General features: G+C 47.2%; 1 protein-coding gene and 1 long non-coding RNA gene across 2 annotated transcripts in view; one reads left to right on the top strand and one right to left on the bottom strand.

Moving 5' to 3' along the window:
- Window positions 1–26,372, top strand: part of LOC139764826 (uncharacterized) — a 735,103-nt gene that overhangs the window by 522,267 nt on the left and 186,464 nt on the right. The gene's annotated exons all lie outside the window — the stretch shown is intronic.
- The window catches only part of LOC139764823 (uncharacterized), a 399,407-nt gene that overhangs the window by 214,078 nt on the left and 158,957 nt on the right, over window positions 1–26,372 (bottom strand). The window contains exon 2 of the mRNA XM_071691794.1: window positions 7,721–7,769. The gene's annotated coding sequence lies outside the window, so the exon portion shown is untranslated. The remainder of the gene's footprint in view (window positions 1–7,720; window positions 7,770–26,372) is intronic.

Below are 26,372 nucleotides of genomic sequence, written 5' to 3'. Positions count from 1 at the left end.
CAGAAGCACCTTTTGATATTTCGGGACCCAGATGACAATTATTTCTGTTACAGCGGAAAAAAAATGTTATAAAAATTATATTGTTTTCTATTGTTCTTGTGTTTTGTTATCTCTTATCGGCGAAAGGTCAGGTAAAATCCTTGATAACTCTTGTGTTGATATACACACACGATGCATTCTTGTCTTGTGCCTAAAATTGTACAGAAATGATCGTAGTCAACTCCAAGGGAAGTGTACAACACTCTAACACCCAAGTGTAGGGAAGTGTACAACACTCTAACACCCAAGTGTAGGGAAGTGTACACCACTCTAACACCCAAGTGTAGGGAAGTGTACAACACTCTAACACCCAAGTGTAGGGAAGTGTACAACACTCTAACACCCAAGTGTAGGGAAGTGTACAACACTCTAACACCCAAGTGTAGGGAAGTGTACACCACTCTAACACCCAAGTGTAGGGAAGTGTACAACACTCTAACACCCAAGTGTAGGGAAGTGTACACCGCTTTAACACCCGGGTGTAGGGAAGTGTACAACACTCTAACACCCAAGTGTAGGGAAGTGTACAACACTCTAACACCCAAGTGTAGGGAAGTGTACAACACTCTAACACCCAAGTGTAGGGAAGTGTACAACACTCTAACACCCAAGTGTAGGGAAGTGTACAACACTCTAACACCCAAGTGTAGTGAAGTGTACAACACTCTAACACCCAAGTGTAGGGAAGTGTACAACACTCTAACACCCAAGTGTAGGGAAGTGTACACCGCTTTAACACCCGGGTGTAGGGAAGAGTACAACACTTTAACACCCAAGTGTAGTGAAGTGTACAACACTTTAACACCCAAGTGTAGTGAAGTGTACAACACTCTAACACCCAAGTGTAGGGAAGTGTACACCGCTTTAACACCCGGGTGTAGTGAAGTGTACAACACTTTAACACCCAAGTGTAGTGAAGTGTACAACACTTTAACACCCAAGTGTAGTGAAGTGTACAACACTTTAACACCCAAGTGTAGTGAAGTGTACAACACTTTAACACCCAAGTGTAGTGAAGTGTACAACACTTTAACGCCCAAGTGTAGTGAAGTGTACAACACTTTAACACCCAAGTGTAGTGAAGTGTACAACACTTTAACACCCAAGTGTAGTGAAGTGTACAACACTTTAACACCCAAGTGTAGTGAAGTGTACAACACTTTAACACCCAAGTGTAGTGAAGTGTACAACACTTTAACACCCAAGTGTAGTGAAGTGTACAACACTTTAACACCCAAGTGTAGTGAAGTGTACAACACTTTAACGCCCAAGTGTAGTGAAGTGTACAACACTTTAACACCCAAGTGTAGTGAAGTGTACAACACTTTAACACCCAAGTGTAGTGAAGTGTACAACACTTTAACACCCCCGGGTGTCATTTGATGATAGTAATCTTGGAGTCGAAGGGAAAAAAAAGGGAAATTCTGTGTCAATATGAATCAAAAATTTATAATGCTATTGCTGGTGTCTTGTGTGTATTGGTAAGCGAGGCTGGGGAGGGTGTTGGTGGTGGAGAGGGTCGTGGGGAGGGTGTTGGTGGTGGAGAGGGTCGTGGGGAGGGTGTTGGTGGTGGAGAGGGTCGTGGGGAGGGTGTTGGTGGTGGAGAGGGTCGTGGGGAGGGTGTTGGTGGTGGAGAGGGTCGTGGGGAGGAAAGATGATGAAGTTAAGGGACTGGGGAGTTAAAAAGGGAAAGGGAGTGTTAGGGTCATTCCAAGTGTCGTGTGTAGGTTAGGACTGGCACCTGGTCGTGTTCGTCCTAGGAACACCTGGTCGTCTTCTTCCTAGGAACACTTGGTCATCTTCGTCCTAGGAACACCTGGTCGTGTTCGTCCTAGGAACACCTGGTCGTGTTCGTCCTAGGAACACCTGGTCGTGTTCGTCCTAGGAACACCTGGTCGTGTTCGTCCTAGGAACACCTGGTCGTCTTCGTCCTAGGAACACCTGGTCGTCTTCTTCCTAGGAACACCTGGTCATCTTCGTCCTAGGAACACCTGGTCGTCATCGTCCTAGGAACACCTGGTCGTCTTCGTCCTAGGAACACCTGGTCGTCTTCGTCCTAGGAACACCTGGTCGTATTCGTCCTAGAAACACTTGGTCTTGTTCGTCCTAGGAACATCTGGTCTTGTTCGTCCTAGAAACACCTGGTCGTATTCGTCCTAGGAACACCTGGGGGTATTCGTCCTAGGAACACCTGGTCGTATTCGTCCTAGGAACACCTGGGGGTATTCGTCCTAGCTCGGGTGAAGATCTTAGAGGCAATATTGATGCTTACGTCACTGTGGCAGATATTTGTTTACTCAGTCAGTAATCATGAGTGTATACAGTAATCATGAGTATGAATATTCATGAGTATATAGAGTAATCATGAGTATATATACATTCATGAGTATATAGAGTAATAGTGAGGATATAGAGTAATCATGAGTATATATACATTCATGAGTATATAGAGTAATAGTGAGGATATAGAGTAATCATGAGTATATAGAGTAATCATGAGTATATAGAGTAATCATGAGTATATACATTCATGAGTATATAGAGTAATAGTGAGGATATAGAGTAATCATGAGTATATAGAGTAATAGTGAGGATGTAGAGTAATCATGAGTATATACATTCATGATTATAGAAAGTAATCATGAGTATATACATTCATGAGTATATACATTCATGAGTATATAGAGTAATAGTGAGGTTATTGGAGTTTAATGAGTGTCTTGTTGATGACGGACGAGAAGCAGGTCTGCCTCATTATGTTTTATCATGTGATAGATATAGACCTGATGATTCATGGGAAGGAAAGGTGAACAATTGTTAAGGCGAGACGTAGGTGAACCATAGTCTAAGGCAGGCGAGACGTAGGTGAACCATAGTCTGAGGCAGGCGAGACGTAGGTGAACCATAGTCTAAGGCAGGCGAGACGTAGGTGAACCATAGTCTGAGGCAGGCGAGACGTAGGTGAACCATAGTCTGAGGCAGGCGAGACGTAGGTGAACCATAGTCTAAGGCAGGCGAGACGTAGGTGAACCATAGTCTAAGGCAGGTGAGACATAGGTGAACCATAGCCTAAGGCAGGCGAGACGTAGGTGAACCGATCGTATGAGGCAGGCGAGACGTAGGTGAACCATAGTCTAAGGCAGGCGAGACGTAGGTGAACCATAGTCTAAGGCAGGCGAGACGTAGGTGAACCATAGTCTAAGACAGGCGAGACGTAGGTGAACCATAGTCTAAGACAGGCGAGACATAGGTGAACCATTGTCTAAGACAGGCGAGACGTAGGTGAACCATAGGCTAAGACAGGCGAGACATAGGTGAACCATTGTCTAAGACAGGCGAGACGTAGGTGAACCATAGTCTAAGACAGGCGAGACGTAGGTGAACCATAGTCTAAGACAGGCGAGACGTAGGTGAACCATTTTCTAAAGCAGGCGAGACGTAGGTGAACCATAGTCTAAGGCAGGCGAGACGTAGGTGAACCATAGTCTAAGACAGGCGAGACGTAGGTGAACCAAAGTCTAAGGCAGGTGAGACGTAGGTGAACTATAGTCTAAGACAGGTGAGACGTAGGTGAACCATAGTCTGAGGCAGGCGAGACGTAGGTGAACCATAGTCTGAGGCAGGCGAGACGTAGGTGAACCATAGTCTGAGGCAGGGGAGACGTAGGTGAACCATAGTCTAAGGCAGGCGAGACGTAGGTGAACCATAGTCTAAGACAGGCGAGACGTAGGTGAACCATAGTCTAAGACAGGCGAGACGTAGGTGAACCATAGTCTAAGGCAGGCGAGACGTAGGTGAACCATAGTCTAAGGCAGGCGAGACGTAGGTGAACCATTTTCTAAAGCAGGCGAGACGTAGGTGAACCATAGTCTAAGACAGGTGAGACGTAGGTGAACCATAGTCTAAGACAGGCGAGACATAGGTGAACCAATCGTGTTCGGCAGGCGAGACGTAGGTGAACCATTGTCTAAGGCAGGCGAGACGTAGGTGAACCGATCTCTCGTAATATTCTCATCGCCGTACGACACTCCAGTACGTCTTGACGTACGACCAGACCGGCCACGCCAGTGGAACCACCTTAAACAGTCAACTTAAACAGCCACGGAAGATCTCGTCGCACCACCGAGGCCAGGGCTGTGGTGGTTCGAAAGGTATACACAGAGAGAGAGATGTTTTGCTTTAAGCTTATACCATTAGAACAAGGCAGCTTAGTCGTAAGCTTACACCACTGGAATGAGTCTCAGTGGGTCTCAGGTTTCGCACCACGGAAACAAAAAGCTTGTTTGCAGTGCGACCTTAGCCCACTGGGGCATATAAAGTGTGTTACGTTTCGAACCGACATGGGCGAAGGTGAAGGGCACACATGGACGCCAATTTGATGTGTGAGTGTTGATTTTTCACCCACCTTCAGAGCCTAGGTGCGAACTATGGTGGGCAGTGGGACTACACACTTGGAAAAATGAACCTTGCATTGTAGACATACGCCACTGGAACGAGCGCCACTGAGGCGCGAACTTACTGCAGTGGGAAAGACCCCCTTGTGGAGGGGGCGTTAACATGACCCCCTTCGCTTGGAGACGTGTGTGTATCGGGGTCGTGTGTGAACCTATGGTCTTGTGTATTGAGTTTAGGAGGAGGTAACTTCTGGAGTCCAAGGACGACCTCCTCCTCCTCCTCCTCCTCCTCCTCCTCCTCTTCCTCTTCTTCTTCGTTGCCAGGTGGCGAAACACAGCTTGGGGAACAGGTGGGTTGAGATGGGAGAGAGGGGGAATTTTGAGGAAGATTGTAGGAGGGGGGGCCTTGTGAGAGGGGAAATGGGAGTAGCGAACCTTGAAAAGAGAGAGGAAGAGGACGTAGGGAGAGGAGAAGAAGAGGATGTAGGAAGAGGAGAGAAAGAGGGGCAGTGTGAAATTGTAAGGGAAAGGAGAGAAAGAGGAAAAAGAGGGAATGTGGAACAAGAGATAGTACTGAGAAGGAGATAATCGAGAGGAGAAAAAAAGAAAGAAAATGTGAGACAGAACTGAGAAATGAAATACCTGGGGAAATATGGAATGAGGGAGGACTAGGAGAGTTAAGGAAAGATGACAAAACAATACACCACTGATATTACAGTGAGGGGGAAGAATGTCTCAGCAGCTGGGAACACTTAACAACCATATCCTTAACAACCATATCCTTAACAACCATATCCTTAACAACCATATTCTTAACAACCATATACTTAACAACCATATCCTTAACAACCATATCCTTAACCACCATATCCTTAACAACCATATCCTTAACAACCATATCCTTAACAACCATATCCTTAACAACCATATCCTTAACAACCATATCCTTAACAACCATATTCTTAACAACCATATACTTAACAACCATATCCTTAACAACCATATCCTTAACCACCATATCCTTAACAACCATATCCTTAACAACCATATTCTTAACAACCATATCCTTAACAACCATATCCTTAACAACCATATCCTTAACAACCATATCCTTAACAACCATATTCTTAACCACCATATCCTTAACAACCATATCCTTAACAACCATATCCTTAACAACCATATCCTTAACAACCATATTCTTAACCACCATATCCTTAACAACCATATCCTTAACAACCATATCCTTAACAACCATATCCTTAACAACCATATCCTTAACCACCATATACTTAACAACCATATCCTTAACCACCATATCCTTAACAACCATATCCTTAACAACCATATACTTAACAACCATATCCTTAACAACCATATCCTTAACAACCATATCCTTAACCACCATATACTTAACAACCATATCCTTAACAACCATATCCTTAACAACCATATCCTTAACAACCATATCCTTAACAACCATATCCTTAACAACCATGTCCTTAACAACCATATCCTTAACAACCATATCCTTAACAACCATATCCTTAACAACCATATACTTAACAACCATATCCTTAACAACCATATCCTTAACAACCATATCCTTAACAACCATATCCTTAACAACCATATACTTAACCACCATATCCTTAACAACCATATCCTTAACAACCATATCCTTAACAACCATATCCTTAACAACCATATCCTTAACAACCATATCCTTAACAACCATATCCTTAACAACCATATCCTTAACAACCATATCCTTAACAACCATATCCTTAACAACCATATCCTTAACAACCATATCCTTAACAACCATATCCTTAACAACCATATCCTTAACAACCATATCCTTAACAACCATATCCTTAACAACCATATCCTTAACAACCATATCCTTAACAACCATATCCTTAACAACCATATCCTTAACAACCATATCCTTAACAACCATATCCTTAACAACCATATCCTTAACAACCATATCCTTAACAACCATATCCTTAACAACCATATCCTTAACAACCATATCCTTAACAACCATATCCTTAACAACCATATCCTTAACAACCATATCCTTAACAACCATATCCTTAACAACCATATCCTTAACAACCATATCCTTAACAACCATATCTTAACAACCATATCCTTAACAACCATATCCTTAACAACCATATCCTTAACAACCATATTCTTAACAACCATATCCTTAACAACCATAACCTTAACAACAGTGGACAGCTACTGCCCACGAAGGAGGAGAGGCAGTTCGTAACCACATGGTGTACACAAGGAAACATTAACTTCGAAATCACTTCACTCATTTGTTTCGTCCACAATAAGGTTTGCTAGGGCTCGTGTGCTTCGGTGATGTAGCAATATAGTTCATGGCAGATTTGGGAAAAACATTTCATGAATGATATTTTATTTGAACGTGAATGCGACAATTCATTTTCAGTTGGGCAAATAGGGTAAAAATATGAGTTCTAAATAAAGTCACATTATTGACCCCGAAATGAATATGTGAACCCCCAGAATATGTTTCATTTAATAACAAACAGGAGAGAGAAAAGTTATTGATAGATTTTAATTTTTTTATCTCTTTTAGTGAAGTATAACAACAACAATAATAACAACAATAATAATAACATTAACAACCTGGGATTAAGACCTTGTCTTGTGTTGTGATGTTTCATTTAGTGGATTGAGATAAGTTCGATTTCCCCAGACACATTTTCGATGATTAGATTGTAGAAAATACATTGATGAAGCGATCATCAGAAATAGGTTTGATTTTGAAGTGCAACGCACACACACACACACACACACACACACACACACACACACACTTACACACTTAACAACCACAGGATAAGTTAGTGCCTTGGGTCGTGTTGTTAAGTGTTAACAATGCTCTTCATAACCAAGTGTATATACACAGTACAACACACAACCCTTTCCTTCATAACCAAGTGTATATACACAGTACAACACACAACCCTCACCTTCATAACCAAGTGTATATACACAGTACAACATACAACACTTACCTTCATAACCAAGTGTATATACACAGTACAACACACAACCCTCACCTTCATAACCAAGTGTATATACACAGTACAACATACAACCCTTACCTTCATAACCAAGTGTATATACACAGTACAACACACAACCCTTACCTTCATAACCAAGTGTATATACACAGTACAACACACAACACTTACCTTCATAACCAAGTGTATATACACAGTACAACACACAACACTTACCTTCATAACCAGTTGTAAGTCAACTTCGGCTCCCTCCCAGAGGCCGAGTCTGAAATGAAGAGTACAATAATTAATATAATTATCATCTTCACAAAGAATGCATGACTGTGGCTGGCCTTCATGTAGTTGTGGACGCCCATGTTGTGTGTGTGTGTGTGTGTGTGTGTGTGTGTGTGTGTGTGTGTGTGTGTGTGTCATATACTCATGTATGTGACATGTTCACTACGTACGATTGTTTGTGTGTCTGTTAAAATCCTTTGGATATATAATGGAAGGATAAGACCTCACACTGTGAGAGAAATATGTGTTCATCATATATATATATATATATATATATATATATATATATATATATATATATATATATATATATATATATATATATATATATATATATATATATATATATATATATATATATATATATATATATATATATATATATATATATATATATATATATATATCACTCATTTAGCACCAGCCAAACATTAGAATCATTAATACTGTTATGGCCATACTTTTGAAGACTCCAATAAGCTTAAGCTAAGGTCTCCACCCCGCTAAAGCTGCCACATGGGATCAGGCATGAATAATGTACAGGGGTATTCGCGCCAAGTTGGCCAAGTTTAGCCTAAGTTTTAGCTCAAGTTTGTTTATTCCTTAGCTGACTTACGAGTTCAAAGTTAGAGAGTGTGTACGTCGGGTGGAGGGGGGAAGGATGGGTGGGTGGGGATAGAGGTGATCGGGGAGGATAGGATGGGGAGAGAGGAGGTGGGGTGATAAGTTGGGGAGAGAGTAGATGGGATGGGATAGAGTGTGTGGGGTGATAAGATGGGGAGAGACTAGGTGAGGTGAGATGGGGAGAGAGTAGGTGGGGTGATAAGTTGGGGAGAGACTAGGTGAGGTGAGATGGGGAGAGAGTAGGTGGGGTGATAAGTTGGGGAGAGAGTAGATGGGATGGGATAGAGTGTGTGGGGTGATAAGATGGGGAGAGAGTAGGTGGGGTGATAAGTTTGGGGAGAGAGTAGGTGGGGTGATAAGTTGGGGAGAGACTAGGTGAGGTGAGATGGGGAGAGAGTAGGTGGGGTGATAAGTTGGGGAGAGAGTAGATGGGATGGGATAGAGTGTGTGGGGTGATAAGATGGGGAAAGAGTAGGTGGGGTGATAAGTTTGGGGAGAGAGTAGGTGGGGCGATAAGTTGGGGAGAGACTAGGTGAGGTGAGATGGGGAGAGAGTAGGTGGGGTGATAAGTTTGGGGAGAGAGTAGGTGGGGTGATAAGTTGGGGAGAGACTAGGTGAGGTGAGATGGGGAGAGAGTAGGTGGGGTGATAAGTTGGGGAGAGAGTAGATGGGATGGGATAGAGTGTGTGGGGTGATAAGATGGGGAGAGAGTAGATGGGGCGATAAGTCGGGGAGAGAGTAAGTGGGGTGATAAGTTGGGGAGAGAGTAGTTGGGGTGATAAGACGGGATGATGGCAAGAGAGTGGGTGAAGTAATGGAGTGGGGTGATGGGGGTGAGAATGGATTAGGTTATAGAATAGATTAATGGGGAGAGAGAGAGTGCGTGTGTGGGAGGTGATGGGGAGCAAGTCGTAGACGAGGTGATGGGATGAAGCGATGGGAAAAGAACGGGTAAGAGCACAGGTTTAGGGTGATGGGGGAAAGGGGGAAAGAGAAGTACGTTTGAAGGGGAGTTGGGGAGGATATATGGGCCAGGATGGAGGGAGAGGGGTAGGTCAGGAGGAGCTTGGGGAGAGGGTAGGGTCAAGAAACACCATGTCTTTACCTCCGTTATGTTTATTTACCAGTTCACACTTGAATACCAGTGTTTACTTACTCCTCCCTTGACCTGAGGTGGGGAGGATACATCGGGGCGCAGACACCAGGGGCGATCTGTGTCTCCCTGTGAGGTTAGGGGGGGGTGTGTGGGGAGTTCATGGGGCGAGGTGTGTCACGAAGGGGGGGAGGGAGGGAGAGATTGCTGCAGGAGAGAGAGAGAGAGAGAGAGAGAGAGAGAGAGAGAGAGAGAGAGAGAGAGAGAGAGAGAGAGAGAGAGTTTATGTATGTGTGTGTGTGTGTGTGTGTGTCTGTGTGTTGTAACAAGACTATGGCCGGGTTGCCGGATGGCTCCAGGGTCGAACTCACAAAACGACCCCAAAAACTGACACTGCCAAGTTTAGGTTTGAAGTGAGGACCAGGACGAGGGTAGAGAAGACCACAGTGAGGATAGAGAAGACCATAGTGAGGATAGAGAGGGCCAGAGTGAGGCTCGGGAAGACCACAGTGAGGATAGAGAAGACCACAGTGAGGATAGAGAAGACCACAGTGAGGATAGGGAAGACCACAGTGAGGATAGGGAAGACCACAGTGAGGCTAGGGGCCAGGGTGAGGCTAGAGAAGACCACAGTGAGGCTAGGGGCCAGGGTGAGGCTAGGGAAGACCAGAGTGAGGCTAGGGAAGACCAGGGTGAGGCTAGGGAAGACCAGAGTGAGGCTAGGGAAGACCAGAGTGAGGCTAAGGGCCTGGTTGGGGCTGGAAAGGACCAGAGTGAGGGTAGGGAAGACCAGAGTGAGGCTAGAGAAGACCACAGTGAGGATAGAGAGGACCACAGTGAGGCTAGGGGCCAGGTTGGGGGCTGGAGAGGACCAGCGTGAGGCTAGGGGCCTGGTTGGGGGCTGAAGAGGACCAGCGTGAGGCTAGGGGCCTGGTTGGGGGCTGGAGAGGACCAGCGTGAGGCTAGGGGCCTGGTTGGGGGCTGGAGAGGACCAGAGTGACGCTTGGAGAAGACCATAATTCACGTCATGAGAACCTACGAACAAACACATGATGGATGACCATCAGTATAACAAATACAGGGAAATACTCCACCGTTAGTGGCGCTGCCGCTGGGGTAATCTGATGGATGGCTGACCACTGGGGAGGAGGGGCCACTGTGGCTGACCACTGGGGAGGGGGGGCCACTGTGGCTAACCACTGGGGAGGGGGGGCCACTGTGGCTGACCACTGGGGAGGAGGGGCCACTGTGGCTGACCACTGGGGAGGGGGGGCCACTGTGGCTCACCACTGGGGAGGGGGGGCCACTGTGGCTGACCACTGGGGAGGAGGGGCCACTGTGGCTGACCACTGGGGAGGGGGGGCCACTGTGGCTGACCACTGGGGAGGAGGGGCCACTGTAGCTGACCACTGGGGAGGAGGGGCCACTGTGGCTGACCACTGGGGAGGAGGGGCCACTGTGGTTGACCACTGGGGGGAAGGGCCACTGTGGCTGACCACTGGGGAGGAGGGGCCACTGTGGCTGACCACTGGGGAGGAGGGGCCACTGTGGCTGACCACTGGGGAGGAGGGGCCACTGTGGCTGACCACTGGGGAGGGAGGGCCACTGTGGGTGATCACTGGGGAGTAGGGCCACTGTGGCTGACCACTGGGGAGGGGGGGCCACTGTGGCTGACCACTGGGGAGGGGGGGCCACTATGGCTGACCACTGGGGAGGAGGGGCCACTGTGGCTGACCACTGGGGAGGGGGGGCCACTATGGCTGACCACTGGGGAGGAGGGGCCACTGTGGCTGACCACTGGGGAGGGGGGGCCACTATGGCTGACCACTGGGGAGGAGGGGCCACTGTGGCTGACCACTGGGGAGGGGGGGCCACTATGGCTGACCACTGGGGAGGGGGGCCACTGTGGCTGACCACTGGGGAGGGGGGCAACTATGGCTGACCACTGGGGAGGAGGGGCCACTGTGGGTGATCACTGGGGAGGGGGGGCCACTGTGGCTGACCACTGGGGAGGAGGGGCCACTGTGGCTGACCACTGGGGAGGGGGGGGGGGCCACTGTGGGTGACCACTGGGGAGGGAGGGCCACTGTGGGTGATCACTGGGGAGGGGGGGCCACTGTAGCTGACCACTGGGGAGGGGGGGCCACTGTGGCTGACCACTGGGGGGAAGGGCCACTGTGGTTGACCACTGGGGAGGAGGGGCCACTGTGGCTGACCACTGGGGAGGAGGGCCACTATGGCTGACCACTGGGGAGGGCCACTATACACCAGGTGAAGGCACTGGGACCAATCAAGTGTAGATAACACGAGTAACTTGTTCACTGGGCCACGGTAGGATCCACTGGCCACATTGGCCACTGCAAGATCCACTGGCCATATTGGCCACTGCAAGATCCACTGGCCACATTGGCCACTGCAGGATCCACTGGCCACATTGGCCACTAGCAGGATCCACTGGCCACATTGGCCACTGCAAGATCCACTTGCCACATTGGCCACTGAAGGATCCACTGGCCACTAGCAGGATCCACTGGCCACATTGGCCACTAGCAGGATCCACTGACCACATTGGCCACTAGCAGGATCCACTGGCCACTAGCAGGATCCACTGGCCACATTGGCCACTGCAGGATCCACTGGCCACTAGCAGGATCCACTGGCCACTAGCAGGATCCAATGACCACATTGGCCACTGAAGGATCCACTGGCCACTAGCAGGATCCACTGGCCACATTGTGCTGGTGGCCGGGCCACACACAGATGGAGGATGAAAACTATATTTGCCACTGAATCTAATCCTAACCTAACCAACCAGTCCAGCCAACACAAAACCTTGAAACACGTCTATATTTTGTGTGGTTTTGTTTTGTGTTTTCCCCCCCCATTGATCATGTATTTCTTGATCCTTTATCGATGTGTTAGAGTGGGTTTAGGACAGGGTTCTGTGAGGCCCAGAAGGGTTTAGGTAGGTCAAGCAGTTTATATAGAGTTAAGAGTCATAGGTAAAGTTACAGTTGCAGAGTTAGATACAGTTAGAATTGCAGTTAGAAGTAGAGTTACGGCTTTGGTTAGAGGGAAAGTTAGATACATTGGGTTCGAATTACAGTTAGAACTACAGGTATATCTATATAGTTATTTTTCTTTTATATAGAAAACTTTGAGTAAAGCAGATTCTATATCTCGCAAGTGTAGAGTGGAATATGATTATTAGAAGCTAGTGGCGTCTTGCTTGTTTTGTGGTGAATGGGGATACGTTCACAAGTGAGGGGGAAAAGTATTTTCAGTATTTCTGGTGGTTTCCCTTTTTAAAGGAGAACGAGTCTAGGTAAATGCATAGAGATGCGCCCCCCCGTCAAAATGTTGAGAAAGAATATGCATCGATGTGTGACGGTGTATCCACCGAATATGCGTCGATGTGTGACGGTGTATTCACCGAATATGCGTCGATGTGTGACGGTGTATTCACTGAATATGCGTCGATGTGTGACGGTGTATCCACCGAATATGCGTCGATGTGTGACGGTGTATCCACCGAATATGCGTCGATGTGTGACGGTGTATCCACTGAATATGCGTCGATGTGTGACGGTGTATTCACTGAATATGCGTCGATGTGTGACGGTGTATCCACTGAATATGCGTCGATGTGTGACGGTGTATCCACTGAATATGCGTCGATGTGTGACGGTGTATCCACTGAATATGCGTCGATGTGTGACGGTGTATTCACTGAATATGCGTCGATGTGTGACGGTGTATTCACTGAATATCATTATAACAAGGTTCATTACGTACGCCCCAAGAATATCTCTGGCCATAGAAAGGTGTATTCGAACGACACATACGCGTGAACGAATATTAACAAGAGGAAAGTATTAACGAGTGAATGGAATATAATGAATGATTCGTGGTATAACAGGTTTGTTTACAGAACGGCTTGCTAGTTAGAGTAGTTAGAAGCAGAACTATAGATACCTTTAAGTATAGACTTGATAAATACTTGCAAGTCCACAACGTACATTATGTGTTGTGCCTCATTCGTCACATTAACAATCGAAGGGCTGTTTCTCACTCAATTATCTACATACCTTCAACCATTTATAACGGAAAGATCCAGTGGTCTGTTGCCGTTTGAAATATACTTTGTATCCCTATGTATTCGTCTCTCTAATGTCCAACATTCGTGCAGGAAGGAGGAGCACCATATATGAAACCTAGGGAGGGAGAGAGGCATGAATTCCATTCACTGTGTTGAGACTACGTTAATGGAGGTGAGTTGAAGCGACAGACATCATTAGATTGTAAGGGGTGAATTAAGTAGTTCCCGGAGGTGTAGGGCAAGGGTGTGGGGTTTAGTAGTTCGTGTGTGTAAACAGGTGTGAGACAATTGTGGCTGAGGGGAAGGATTTAGGGAGAGAAGAGATGGTTCTGGCGACCATTACCGTGGGAGAATGTGTCAAGAGGTACGATTTAACCAGCGTGGATGCATGTGGTTGGGAGATCATACACTGGCCAATTAGGATTTATTATCTTATCAGTGCCGTATCGGGACGAAAGAACTGCTTGAATGTATTCATAAAGGAATGGAAGATTCTACACATGGCTTGAGAAAGTGCACAAGCTTAAAGAAACTATAGATGTATTTGTTTACGGTCAATTATAAACATCTCTCTGTCCTCATCAAAAGACACTTGCTGTGGACTTCATGTGATCGCATTTAGGTAGCCTTGTTATAGAAAGTTATCAAACAAGCTTACGTGTCAAAGGTCATAACACAGGTACGGACATTGTCTCTTCTTTAACAAAAATACTTTAATTTTTCTGAGACTGAGTTACCTCAGATGGATAGAAAAAGAAAATGGAAAGAATTATGTTGAAATCTCATGTTAACAACAGAAGACTTCTCTTTAAGTGACAACATTTCCGAGCAAGGATGTCTATATGTCTCTGGTCTTGGTGGAGGTGGAGGAGGAGGAGTAGGTGTTTATATGTCTGTGGTCTTGGTGGAGGTGGAGGAGGAGGAGTAGGTGTTTATATGTCTCTGGTCTTGGTGGAGGTGGAGGAGGAGGAGTAGGTGTTTATATGTCTGTGGTCTTGGTGGAGATGGAGGAGGAGGAGTAGGTGTTTATATGTCCCTGGTCTTAGACTTGGTGGAGGAGGAGGAGGCGAACCTATCGTTAATGATCCTATGATATATAGATGGTAACGTGAGCAGCTAACCTTAGCTCGACCTTAGGGTGTACAAGCGTGGCAGCACTTCGCCACACATCCTTTGCCTCGCTCACCACGGGAGAGCCTCAAAGGGAGACACCTATCGCGTTCCAATTATCTCTCTATCAGACTGATTAGTTCCTTGCACCCAAGACCTTTGTGGTCGTTTCGTCATTTCAGCGGAAGATTAATACCTACTGAAGTAATCCAGTTACCAGGAACTGGTCTACATCTGAGTGATGAACCCATACCATGCCCCCCTCAAGCTGGTGTTTCACGGGCCTCGCCCACCTCCCCTTCTTCCCTCTCAGTGGGGTCCAAAAAGCTCCATAGATCAACACTCTTTGTGACTAGAGAGTCAAGAGCATCACGGGGACTCGAACTCTGGTCCCTCAGGTGTAGGAGTCGACTTGATACCGTTGAACCGTGAGCCAGATCGGGGGAAATACCCACGGACATTTACCACGGACGTATTGGTCCATAGCACCACGTACGTGCCTTCCATGTCCTTGTAACATGGCCGTCAGGCACCTACACAGTAAGAGTGGTGTACGACTGGACCACTCACCCTCCCGGAGATTCTCTAGATTCCGAGAATTTCCTGTTGCTGTTTGATGATGCTCCATCTTCTAATCGTCGCAGCCGAAGGCGGCTTCAGAAAACGGGGTGCCACAGGAGGTCAAGGAAGAGAAGGTGTTTGATAATGTCATTCAAGTTTATAGTCATTGTAAAGACAAGATGGTTAGTCGTCATCTGTCTCTTGAGCACACCCGTGTGGACCCTGGAGCACGGCGGTCAAGGGTCGTACCGTCGTGATCAAGGGTCGTACCGTCGTGACCAAGGGTCGTACCGTCGTGTCCAAGGGTCGTACCGTCGTGACCAAGGGTCGAACCATCGTAATCAAGGGTCGAACCATCGTAATCAAGTGTCGAACCATCGTAATCAAGGGTCGAACCATCGTAATCAAGTGTCGAACCATCGTAATCAAGGGTCGTACCGTCGTAATCAAGGGTCGAACCATCGTAATCAAGGGTCGAACCATCGTAATCAAGTGTCGAACCATCGTAATCAAGTGTCGAACCATCGTAATCAAGTGTCGAACCATCGTAATCAAGGGTCGAACCATCGTACTTCATGGGTTAATGTGTATACGACACAAGTCGTGAGTCCAGCCAGCTTGGATGGACGAGGTGGAAGTTGATGAAGGAACTTAACATATTGCTCTCATAGGTGTTCCTTTAGGCTAATGGCCACTTCAGCGCATGCATGTTCGTCACAAAGAGGTTCTATTAGCTATTCTCAGTCAGGAGACTAAAAACATTTTACATGACGGAGATTCTATTTTTTTAATTCTGTTTGTAGAGAGAGAGAGAGAGAGAGAGAGAGAGAGAGAGAGAGAGAGAGAGAGAGAGAGAGAGATTTATATATACCATAGAGATATACTGACCCCCTCTTTTTTTTCCCCCCCGCAATTCAAATGTCAAAATACGTAAATCAGCGATGGTATACTAAAGAGCAGAGTAACGTGTTACTCATGTGACACGGTTTTCATAAAGTTTACTGAGTGTGTGTGTGTGTGTGTGTGTGTGTGTGTATGTGTGTCATCGACACTGTGCACACCACTGTGTGTGGCCTTCCTCGTCCGGGATGAACAGCCAATTCATCAGCTTTCCTTTTTTTTCAAGTGTGTTTACCTCAGCCAGAGAGAGAGAGAGAGAGAGAGAGAGAGAGAGAGAGAGAGAGAGAGAGAGAGAGAGAGAGGATCTTCTGATTTTGAGCCATCATGGCAAGATATCACGAAGGCTCTATCACAGGAGCAAAAGTAAGGTTAGGTTTGGTTAGGTTAGGTTAGGTTAGGTTAGGTTAGGTTAGGTTAGGCTAGGTTAGGTTAGGTTAGGCTAGGCTAGGTTAGGTTAGGTTAGGTCAGGTTAGGTTAGGTTAGGTTAGGTTAGGTTAGGCTAGGCTAGGCTAGGTTAGGTTAGGTTAGGTTAGGTCAGGTCAGGTTAGGTTAGGTTAGGTTAGGTTAGGTTGTTTTGGTTGAAATAATAAATGAGCCAATGTGAGGTGGTGTGTCGTCTCCTCCTTCCTCCTGCAATAGTAGTGCGCGTTTAAAAGCGCGCGACAATGGAAGGGTTCGAGGGAGCTTCATCCAATCAGTGTCGGAGCTATTGTGTTTCTCGATCAGTCAAAACCCGCCCCCCCCCCTTCCCCCCCAGGTATGATCCAAAGACCAGAAGGTAAAGTTCTCTTATCACCTGTGAGGGTCACTTTGCCATGAAGAGGAAGTCTCTGGTGGGATTTGCTTGTGTGTGTCTGTTGTTGAATGGCAGTCGTGTGTAGTTCGAAGGGATGGGTCGAATCTTTGGTTTGCCTGAGCAAGATGTGTGTGTGTGTGTGTGTGTGTGTGTGTGTGTGTGTGTGTGTGTGTGCGTGGGGTACTTCTATGGAGGTAGGTGGATGGGTGTTGAATTAAAACCTTTCGTGTTACTTCAACGTTTGAGTTGTTTGAGGAGACAAGCCATCAAATCTCTCTCTTTTAACAGTTCACACTGGTTGGTTAAAGAGTTCGACAGAGGATTTGGGAAATGTACACATTGACTGAGACAGAGCAGTTGGTAAATGTACACATCGACTGAGACAGAGCAGTTGGGAAATGTACACATTGACTGAGACAGAGCAGTTGGTAAATGTACACATCGACTGAGACAGAGCAGTTGGGAAATGTACACATTGACTGAGACAGAGCATTTGGGAAATGTACACATCGACTGAATTCAAGGTTTAAAGAGAAGGGATAATATCTTTGACTGTCCATCATCTCACAGAGAAGACTGAGAGACAGTGTGATATAGAGTATGATGATGCCAGGAAGACAATAGAGAAGAAAATGACGAAGAGAAAAAACAGTGATATGAATAGAGATAAATAAGTCTACTTTGTTTTAAGAGTTTTAAACTCATTGGCTTCTGGCTAACTCAGCCCAGGTGGCTATGTCATCTGCGTAACATGGAACTGGGGTTTGCTCTGCCACAGTGAACCTCAGGGGTTCAATTTTACCCAGAGGTAAACACGGAAGAGAAGCAGATCCGTAGACCGGGAGAATTCTCGGTTAGTGTACCCACGTCCCCATGTATGCTGATGGTCTGTCGCCATGTCTTCGCTCCACACAATTTATACAATGATTCTGCTGACATTTTAAGGTTTTCGCCACGATTCGCAAAGTGACAGACGTTCGCTTAATGCTGTACGTCTTACCAGGAGCCAGGGGATATACGCACACGGACCCCTCATGCTCGCGTGCGTTTGTGCGTTCGTGTCTGTATGTTTGTGTGTGCGTATGGATGCGTGTGTTCACACGGGTGTTGGAGCGTGGCTACATGTAAACACCCACCACAGGAGAACAGCCCACCACAGAACAACCCACCACAGAACATCCCACCACAATAGCCCACCACAGACAAGCCCACCACAGAACAACCCACCAACTCTCTCTCTCTCTCTGTCTCTCTCTCTCTCTCTGTCTCTCTCTCTCTCTCTCTCTCTCTCTCTCTCTCTCTCTCTCTCGGGCACTTACAGGCGTAATCCGGGAACACACACACACGCACACACACACACACACACACACTACTCTTGTCACACTATACCTCGCATCTTCCTCCACATCCTCTTGTGTTCCCTCCCACTTTCCCTCTTGTGCTCCACTTCCCTTCCACCTTCCTCCCACACTTCCCCCACACCATTTTCTTCCCTCCCCCCCCCCCCTTGCGTGTCCCTCCCCAGTTTACCCATTGCCTCCTTCACCCCTGAACTGACCTCACAAATTCCCTGTGAACTTCCCCAGAGTTCCCTGAAATTTCCCCCCCACACAACCTCCCCTGACATAGACGGTGGTGAGAGAATAGCACGCCTCCAGGAGGGTTGTAACCCCGTGGGAGAGCACCAGCAGGGTTGTAACCACGTGGGAGGGCACCAGCAGGGTTGTAACCACGTGGGAGAGCACCAGCAGGGTTGTAACCCCGTGGGAGAGCACCAGGAGGGTTGTAACCCCGTGGGAGAGCACTAGCAGGGTTGTAACCCCGTGGGAGAGCACCAGGAGGGTTGTAACCCCGTGGGAGAGCACCAGGAGGGTTGTAACCACGTGGGAGAGCACCAGCAGGGTTGTAACCACGTGGGAGAGCACCAGGAGGGTTGTAACCCCGTGGGAGAGCACTAGCAGGGTTGTAACCCCGTGGGAGAGCACCAGGAGGGTTGTAACCCCGTGGGAGAGCACCAGGAGGGTTGTAACCCCGTGGGAGAGCACCAGGAGGGTTGTAACCCCGTGGGAGAGCACCAGGAGGGTTGTAACCCCGTGGGAGAGCACTAGCAGGGTTGTAACCCCGTGGGAGAGCACCAGCAGGGTTGTAACCCCGTGGGAGAGCACCAGGAGGGTTGTAACCCCGTGGGAGAGCACCAGCAGGGTTGTAACCCCGTGGGAGAGCACCAGGAGGGTTGTAACCACGTGGGAGAGCATCAGCAAGGTTGTAGCCACATGGGAGAGCACCAGCAGGGTTGTAACCACGTGGGAGAGCACCAGCAGGGTTGTAACCCCGTGGGAGAGCACCAGGAGGGTTGTAACCCCGTGGGAGAGCACCAGCAGGGTTGTAACCCCGTGGGAGAGCACCAGGAGGGTTGTAACCACGTGGGAGAGCATCAGCAAGGTTGTAGCCACATGGGAGAGCACCAGGAGGGTTGTAACCACGTGGGAGAGCATCAGCAGGGTTGTAACCCCGTGGGAGAGCACCAGCAGGGTTGTAACCCCGTGGGAGAGCACCAGGAGGGTTGTAACCCCGTGGGAGAGCACCAGCAGGGTTGTAACCCCGTGGAAGAGCACCAGGAGGGTTGTAACCACGTGGGAGAGCATCAGCAAGGTTGTAGCCACATGGGAGAGCACCAGCAGGGTTGTAACCACGTGGGAGAGCACCAGGAGGGTTTTAACCACGTGGGAGAGGTGGACGAATAGGTCGCTGGTGCCTCTACAACCACAACCGCCACCACACAAGCTGTCTGGGCGGCGTTTACGCACCCAGAGCCTGCACCACAACTCGTTACAACCCTCCCAGCCGCTAGAATGACCTCGTCTCTTAACTACCGAGGCGAACGAGGCAGTTCCCGATGCTTATATCAATATATTTCCCCCCTAAACGCGTTGGAGTGGTTAGACTTTCATTCCAGATGTGTTGTTGGTGGAAAATCAGCGAGAATATATGAGGTTGTGGGTGGATGGCCTGTTGTGAGTATTCATGAGGTGGGAATTGCGTGAGGACAGCGCTGGGCTGGGTTGTGTCTCACCGCAGGTTGTGAACGGGGGGGGGGGGGGGGGAAATTGGGGCCGGGTGTCGTAAGAGGTCGGGTCCAAGGAAACCTATATATATTTTTTCCTTTACGTTTCTCACTTGAACATGTTATGAACGGAGGCTGCCCATGGGTCAAGGGTCAATCTTAGTGGAAGTTTAGGTGGTCTTAGGGGGAGAAGGGGCTGCCCACTGAAGCGTTGCTTGTGACGATAGATGGGTGACGCTTGTGACGATAGATGGGTATTGCTTGTGACGGTAGACGGGTACTGTTGTCCTTGGTCCTTGTCACTGTTGACACTACGTCTATCCCCATCGTTAATGCTGTCTACATATATATATATATATATATATATATATATATATATATATATATATATATATATCCCTGGGGATAGGGGAGAAAGAATACTTCCCACGTATTCCCTGCGTGTCGTAGAAGGCGACTAAAAGGGAAGGGAGCGGGGGGCTGGAAATCCTCCCCTCTCATTTTTTTTTTTTTTTCCAAAAGAAGGAACAGAGAAGGGGGCCAGGTGAGGATATTCCCTCAAAGGCCTAGTTCTCTGTTCTTAACGCTACCTCGCAAATGCGGGAAATGGCGAATAGTATAATATATATATATATATATATATATATATATATATATATATATATATATATATATATATATATATATATATATATATAATATATATATATATATAATATATATATATATGAGTAATTTTCTTAGTGCTATACTTTGCAAGAGACTTCACCAATTCTCTTTAGTTGAATCTAAACTTCTACACACATTCTCTTTGCATTCCTAATTGCATTCATTGATCCTCTATGTTAATGTGGCTTTACATTTCCTGTAGAATGTCTTTTCACGTATGATCACATTACGGTGGTGATGCAATCTGACATTTAGTTCTTATTCTTTTTCATATTATCTTCAGTTATTTTTTTTTTTCGTAAGGGATAATGTTTCTTAGGAGTTATAATATAGTTTTTCTATTTAGCTCAAACTAAGTCTGATAATTGGTCATCCTTATGTTACAAATCCATTGATGCGATGTATCGCATTTTTCTAATTCAAAATCATCACGTCATTTTTTTTTTCTCTCTCTCTCTCTCAAAGCAAAACATAGATTTAAAGAAAACGAGGTGAGCGTGGTCACTGTTGTCTCACTTATTACGGTATAGCCTCAAAAAATTACGATCAGATTAACGAAAACAGTGTTGCCTCTGATTGCATTATAGATGATGTGTGGTGGGTGACGGATTGTACCGCTGGTTCGGTGTAGGAATGGGTGGTAATGTGTGGTGATGGGAGGTGGCACGAGATAGTGGGCGGTGGGATGAAGAGGGGCGTTCGAGGGTGTGTGGAGGTTAGGGGGTTGAAGCCGGACATGTCGTATTATCTGGAGGTGTTAAGCAAGTAAGAGAAATGGAGGGAGGAGGGAGAGAGATAGTTTTGATAGGGGTAATGGGTGGTATGGTGTGTGGTGATTCGTGGTAGCCCCAGTGGTAGTGATGGGGATATGGTGATGAACGAACGACCCTTCGTAATGATGGTGATGGTGAGTAAAGGGAATGGGTGGGAAGGGTAGCATACTGGGGGAATGGGTGGCAAGGGTAGCATACGATGAGCAGTGAGGGCTACGGGCGGCAGGGGACGAAGTGATGGTGGATAAAACAACACGTGAGATGGGAATGGGTGGTACCAGCGTATGGGAATGGGTGGTACCAGCGTATGGGAATGGGTGGTACCAGCGTATGGGAATGGGTGGTAGCAGCGTATGGCACAAGACCCTTCCACCAAGCCACACTCCATGATGGCTCAGGACACACACACCCACAGCTACGTGACACATGTGTTCCGTCCTTCGCTGTAATTACCAGAAGATACGAACATACGCACTATCTTCATGCCATCAGAAAACGTCGAGCGTATAAGAGGCGTATAACAAGTCGAGCGTAGCGAATTACAGGCGTATAACAACTCTCATACATCATTCGTAATGATAATACAACATTACCCTACCTTTTTAGGTGACAAAATGCTTTCCATTATGTTCGACTGTCGCCAGCGTGTGTTCTTGTAACATCTAACTCTAAACCAGAGCCAAGATATGGGTCTATACATGTGTGTTAAGGCATTCAAGTGCACGTATGAATGTAGGATCCAACGTGTGTTAAGGCATTCAAGTGCACGTATGAATGTAGGATCCAACGTGTGTTAAGGCATTCAAGTGCACGTATGAATGTAGGATCCAACGTGTGTTAAGGCATTCAAGTGCACGTATGAATGTAGGATCCAACATGTGTTAAGGCATTCAAGTGCACGTATGAATGTATGATCCAACGTGTGTTAAGGCATTCAAGTGCACGTATGAATGTAGGATCCAATGTGTGTTAAGGCATTCAAGTGCACGTATGAATGTAGGATCCAACGTGTGTTAAGGCATTCAAGTGCACGTATGAATGTATGATCCAACGTGTGTTAAGGCATTCAAGTGCACGTATGAATGTAGGATCCAACACCTTAATACCCTGGTCAGTGTCTTCAGGGTAGAGGGACAGTGTGCCACACACATGTTGCAACACACACACAAGACGGGGTGAACTGATTGATGACATCCTGCAACGAGGCATAACACATCACGAACCACTCAACTTGCTCCCTCACTCCCTCCACACCACACACACAACACATCACGAACCACTCAACTTGCTCCCTCACTCCCTCCACACCACACACACAACACATCACGAACCACTCAACTTGCTCCCTCCCTCCCTCCACACACACAACACAACACGAACCACTCAACTTGCTCCCTCCCTCCCTCCCTCCCTCCACATCACACAACACATCACGAACCACTCAACTTGCTCCCTCCCTCCACACCACACACAACACACCACGAACCACTCAACTTGCTCCCTCCCTCCCTCCACACACACAACACATCACGAACCACTCAACTTGCTCCCTCCCTCCCTCCACACCACACACACAACACATCACGAACCACTCAACTTGCTCCCTCCCTCCCTCCACACACACAACACAACACGAACCACTCAACTTGCTCCCTCCCTCCCTCCCTCCCTCCACACACACAACACAACACGAACCACTCAACTTGCTCCCTCCCTCCCTCCACACCACACACACAACACATCACGAACCACCCAACTTGCTCCCTCCCTCCCTCCACACACACAACACACCACGAACCACTCAACTTGCTCCCTCCCTCCCTCCACACACACAACACATCACGAACCACTCAACTTGCTCCCTCCCTCCACACCACACACACAACACACCACGAACCACTCAACTTGCTCCCTCCCTTCCTCCACATCACACGACACACCACGAACCACTCCCTCCCTCCACACCACACACACACAACACACCACGAACCACTCAACGTGCTCCCTCACTCCCTCCACACCACACCTTATGACCCTCCACACACACACACACACACACACACACACACCATCGAGCACGACCAAGTGAATGGTAAACATTAAGGTGTGTGGGAAGCTTGAAGACGACACACAACGACGCCATTTTTAGAGTGTAGGATCCATCATGACCTTTAACTCCGACCCTTAAAGATGAGGTTAAAGGTCATGCGATTAGGATCCATCATGACCTTTAACTTTGACCCTTAAAGATGAGGTTAAAGGTCATGCGATTAGGATCCATCATGACCTTTAACTCTGACCCTTAAAGATGAGGTTAAAGGTCATGCGATTAGGATCCATCATGACCTTTAACTTGACCCTTAAAGACGAGGTTAAAGGTCATTCGATTATATTTAAGGATTGTACCGCTATGATCAAGGAGCGTATCTCTGCTCAAGGAAGTAGTGTATGCACGACTGAGGCAATGTATGCACGACTGAGACAATGTATGCACGACTGAGGCAATGTATGCACGACTGAGACAATGTATGCATGACTGAGGCAATGTATGCGCGAGGTTTTCACACCTCGCTTGACGTAGTTCCTCTCCACCTTCAGTTTTCTTTTTCCTATGGTAAAAACCTGTTGTGGGAGGCCAGGTACCCCACAGCTCGTGCCCAGGTACCCCACAGCTCGTGCCCAGGTACCCCACAGCTCCTGCCCAGGCACCCCACAGCTCGTGCCCAGGTACCCCTACAGCTCGTGCCCAGGTACCCCACAGCTCGCCTGCCCAGGTACCCCACAGCTCGTGCCCAGGTACCCCTACAGCTCGTGCCCAGGTACCCCACAGCTCGCCTGCCCAGGTACCCCACAGCTCGCCTGCCCAGGTACCCCACAGCTCGTGCCCAGGTACCCCACAGCTCGTGCCCAGGTACCCCGCAGCTCGCCTGCCCAGGTACCCCACAGCTCGCCTGCCCAGGTACCCCACAGCTCGTGCCCAGGTACCCCACAGCTCGTGCCCAGGTACCCCACATACTCCATTGGCCTCGGGGTGTGTCCTCCCCCGTGGCTTCCCCCAGTACACAGGAATGGTCGCTTCCCCCCCTCTGTTGGCCACATCCTACACCCCCACATTTCCCCCCCACACACACCCCCACACACACACCTTACAAGTAAGGGAATTAAGACGCCACATGTCACAGCTCTGGGGAATTACCCTCATATTAAGATGCACCAAGCTCATGTTATGTATAATCATTACTGGGATATTTCCCCCCCCAACACTCTCTCACCTCTCTCTCTCTCTCTCACCTCTCTCTCTCTCTCTCTCTCTCTCTCTCTCTCTCTCTCTCTCTCTCTCTCTCTCTCTCTCTCTCTCTCTCTAAAAGCTCAGTGTGCCTACGTACGTGTGTGTGTGTGTGTGTGAAGGTATGGCTGGAAAGGATCACAATTTCGATGCACCTGTCACATTGCCGTTGTGGGAGGACGCGAGCCCCAGGCCTCGGTGTGTGTGTGTGTGTGTGTGTGTGTGTGTGTGTGTGTGTGTGTGTGCGTGTGTGTGTGTGTGGAGGGAGGGAGGGTTTAGCGAGATGGTAAGCTGGGAGGGAGTGACACCTTCCTAATTCTCCCTCCACTCCTCTTACCGCCGTTGGATACTGACGCCGCGTCAGGGAAGTGCCCTGAGGTATAAAAAATAAAAGGGAATATCGCTCTTCGTTGTTTGTGTAAACAGTGAAGGAGATATGGGCTCTATATGTCGAAGGATATTCGTCTTAGAGGAATATTCAGAGATGCGTATATCACCATGAGAAGGTGGGGTGGTACGCATCGTGAGTGTACTTCTATATCTACCTGGACGATAGATTTCTCGTTCTCTTATTCTCTGTTGAATCTTGAGCACAAACACAGAGCTTCAGACTTAACACATTAACACATACAGATGGCGCTTGGTAACCCGTTACTCACATCTGGTTACCAGTGGGCAGTGTGAGACAGTTCGCTGTCAAGATGTGGAAGGAAATTAGAAGAAAAGAACACATTGGCAAGGTTAGGGAAGGGAAGTGTGAGGCCAAGATTGGAAATCGTGTTAAGGATCTAACACCTTATTCTTTGGTCTGGGGGATTGGAATCCATGCGACTGGCCAGTCACCTCAAATCTTACGTCTTCTTCACCACTCAGTCGTATCACAAAATAGACAGAGACCGTTCTCGCTCATATGATCGACCGTCGCTAATGTCTCTCTACAGTTTTCGTTCATAAGAACCCCCTTCACTGATGTCTCTTCATCATTATCTCTGATATTAAAAAGCATCGAGTTGCCGATGCTGTGGGAGGGAGGGATTGGAACTCATTTCTCAACACCATGAAGTGGATTAGTGGAGGAAAGACATTTCACTCTTTGTGTCGCTTATAGAAATGTGAACTCGGAAATCCTCTAGTGTGTCTTTATTTAAGTATCATTATGATATATATATATATATATATATATATATATATATATATATATATATATATATATATATATATATATATATATATATATGGGGATAGAGGATTAAGAATACTTCCCACGTATTCCCTGCGTGTCGTAGAAGGCGACTAAAAGGGGAGGGAGCGGGGGGCTGGAAATCCTCCCCTCTCGTTTTTTGGTGTTTTTTTTTCAATTTTCCAAAAGAAGGAACAGAGAATTGGGCCAGGTGAGGGTATTCCCTCAAGGCCCAGTCCTCTGTTCTTAACGCTACCTCGCTAATGCGGGAAATGGCGAATAGTTTGAAAGAAAAGAAAGAATATATATATATATATATATATATATATATATATATATATATATATATATATATATATATATATATATATATATATATATATGAGTATATGGGCTTAGTACTTCTCTGTTTGAGCGAACAAAACTGATATGCAAAT

This window comes from Panulirus ornatus, chromosome 51 (assembly GCF_036320965.1).
Source record: "Panulirus ornatus isolate Po-2019 chromosome 51, ASM3632096v1, whole genome shotgun sequence".
Taxonomy (NCBI): Eukaryota; Metazoa; Arthropoda; class Malacostraca; order Decapoda; family Palinuridae; genus Panulirus; species Panulirus ornatus.
The sequence above is the reverse complement of the archived record's forward strand: the minus strand, read 5'-3'. Positions and strand labels throughout refer to the sequence as shown.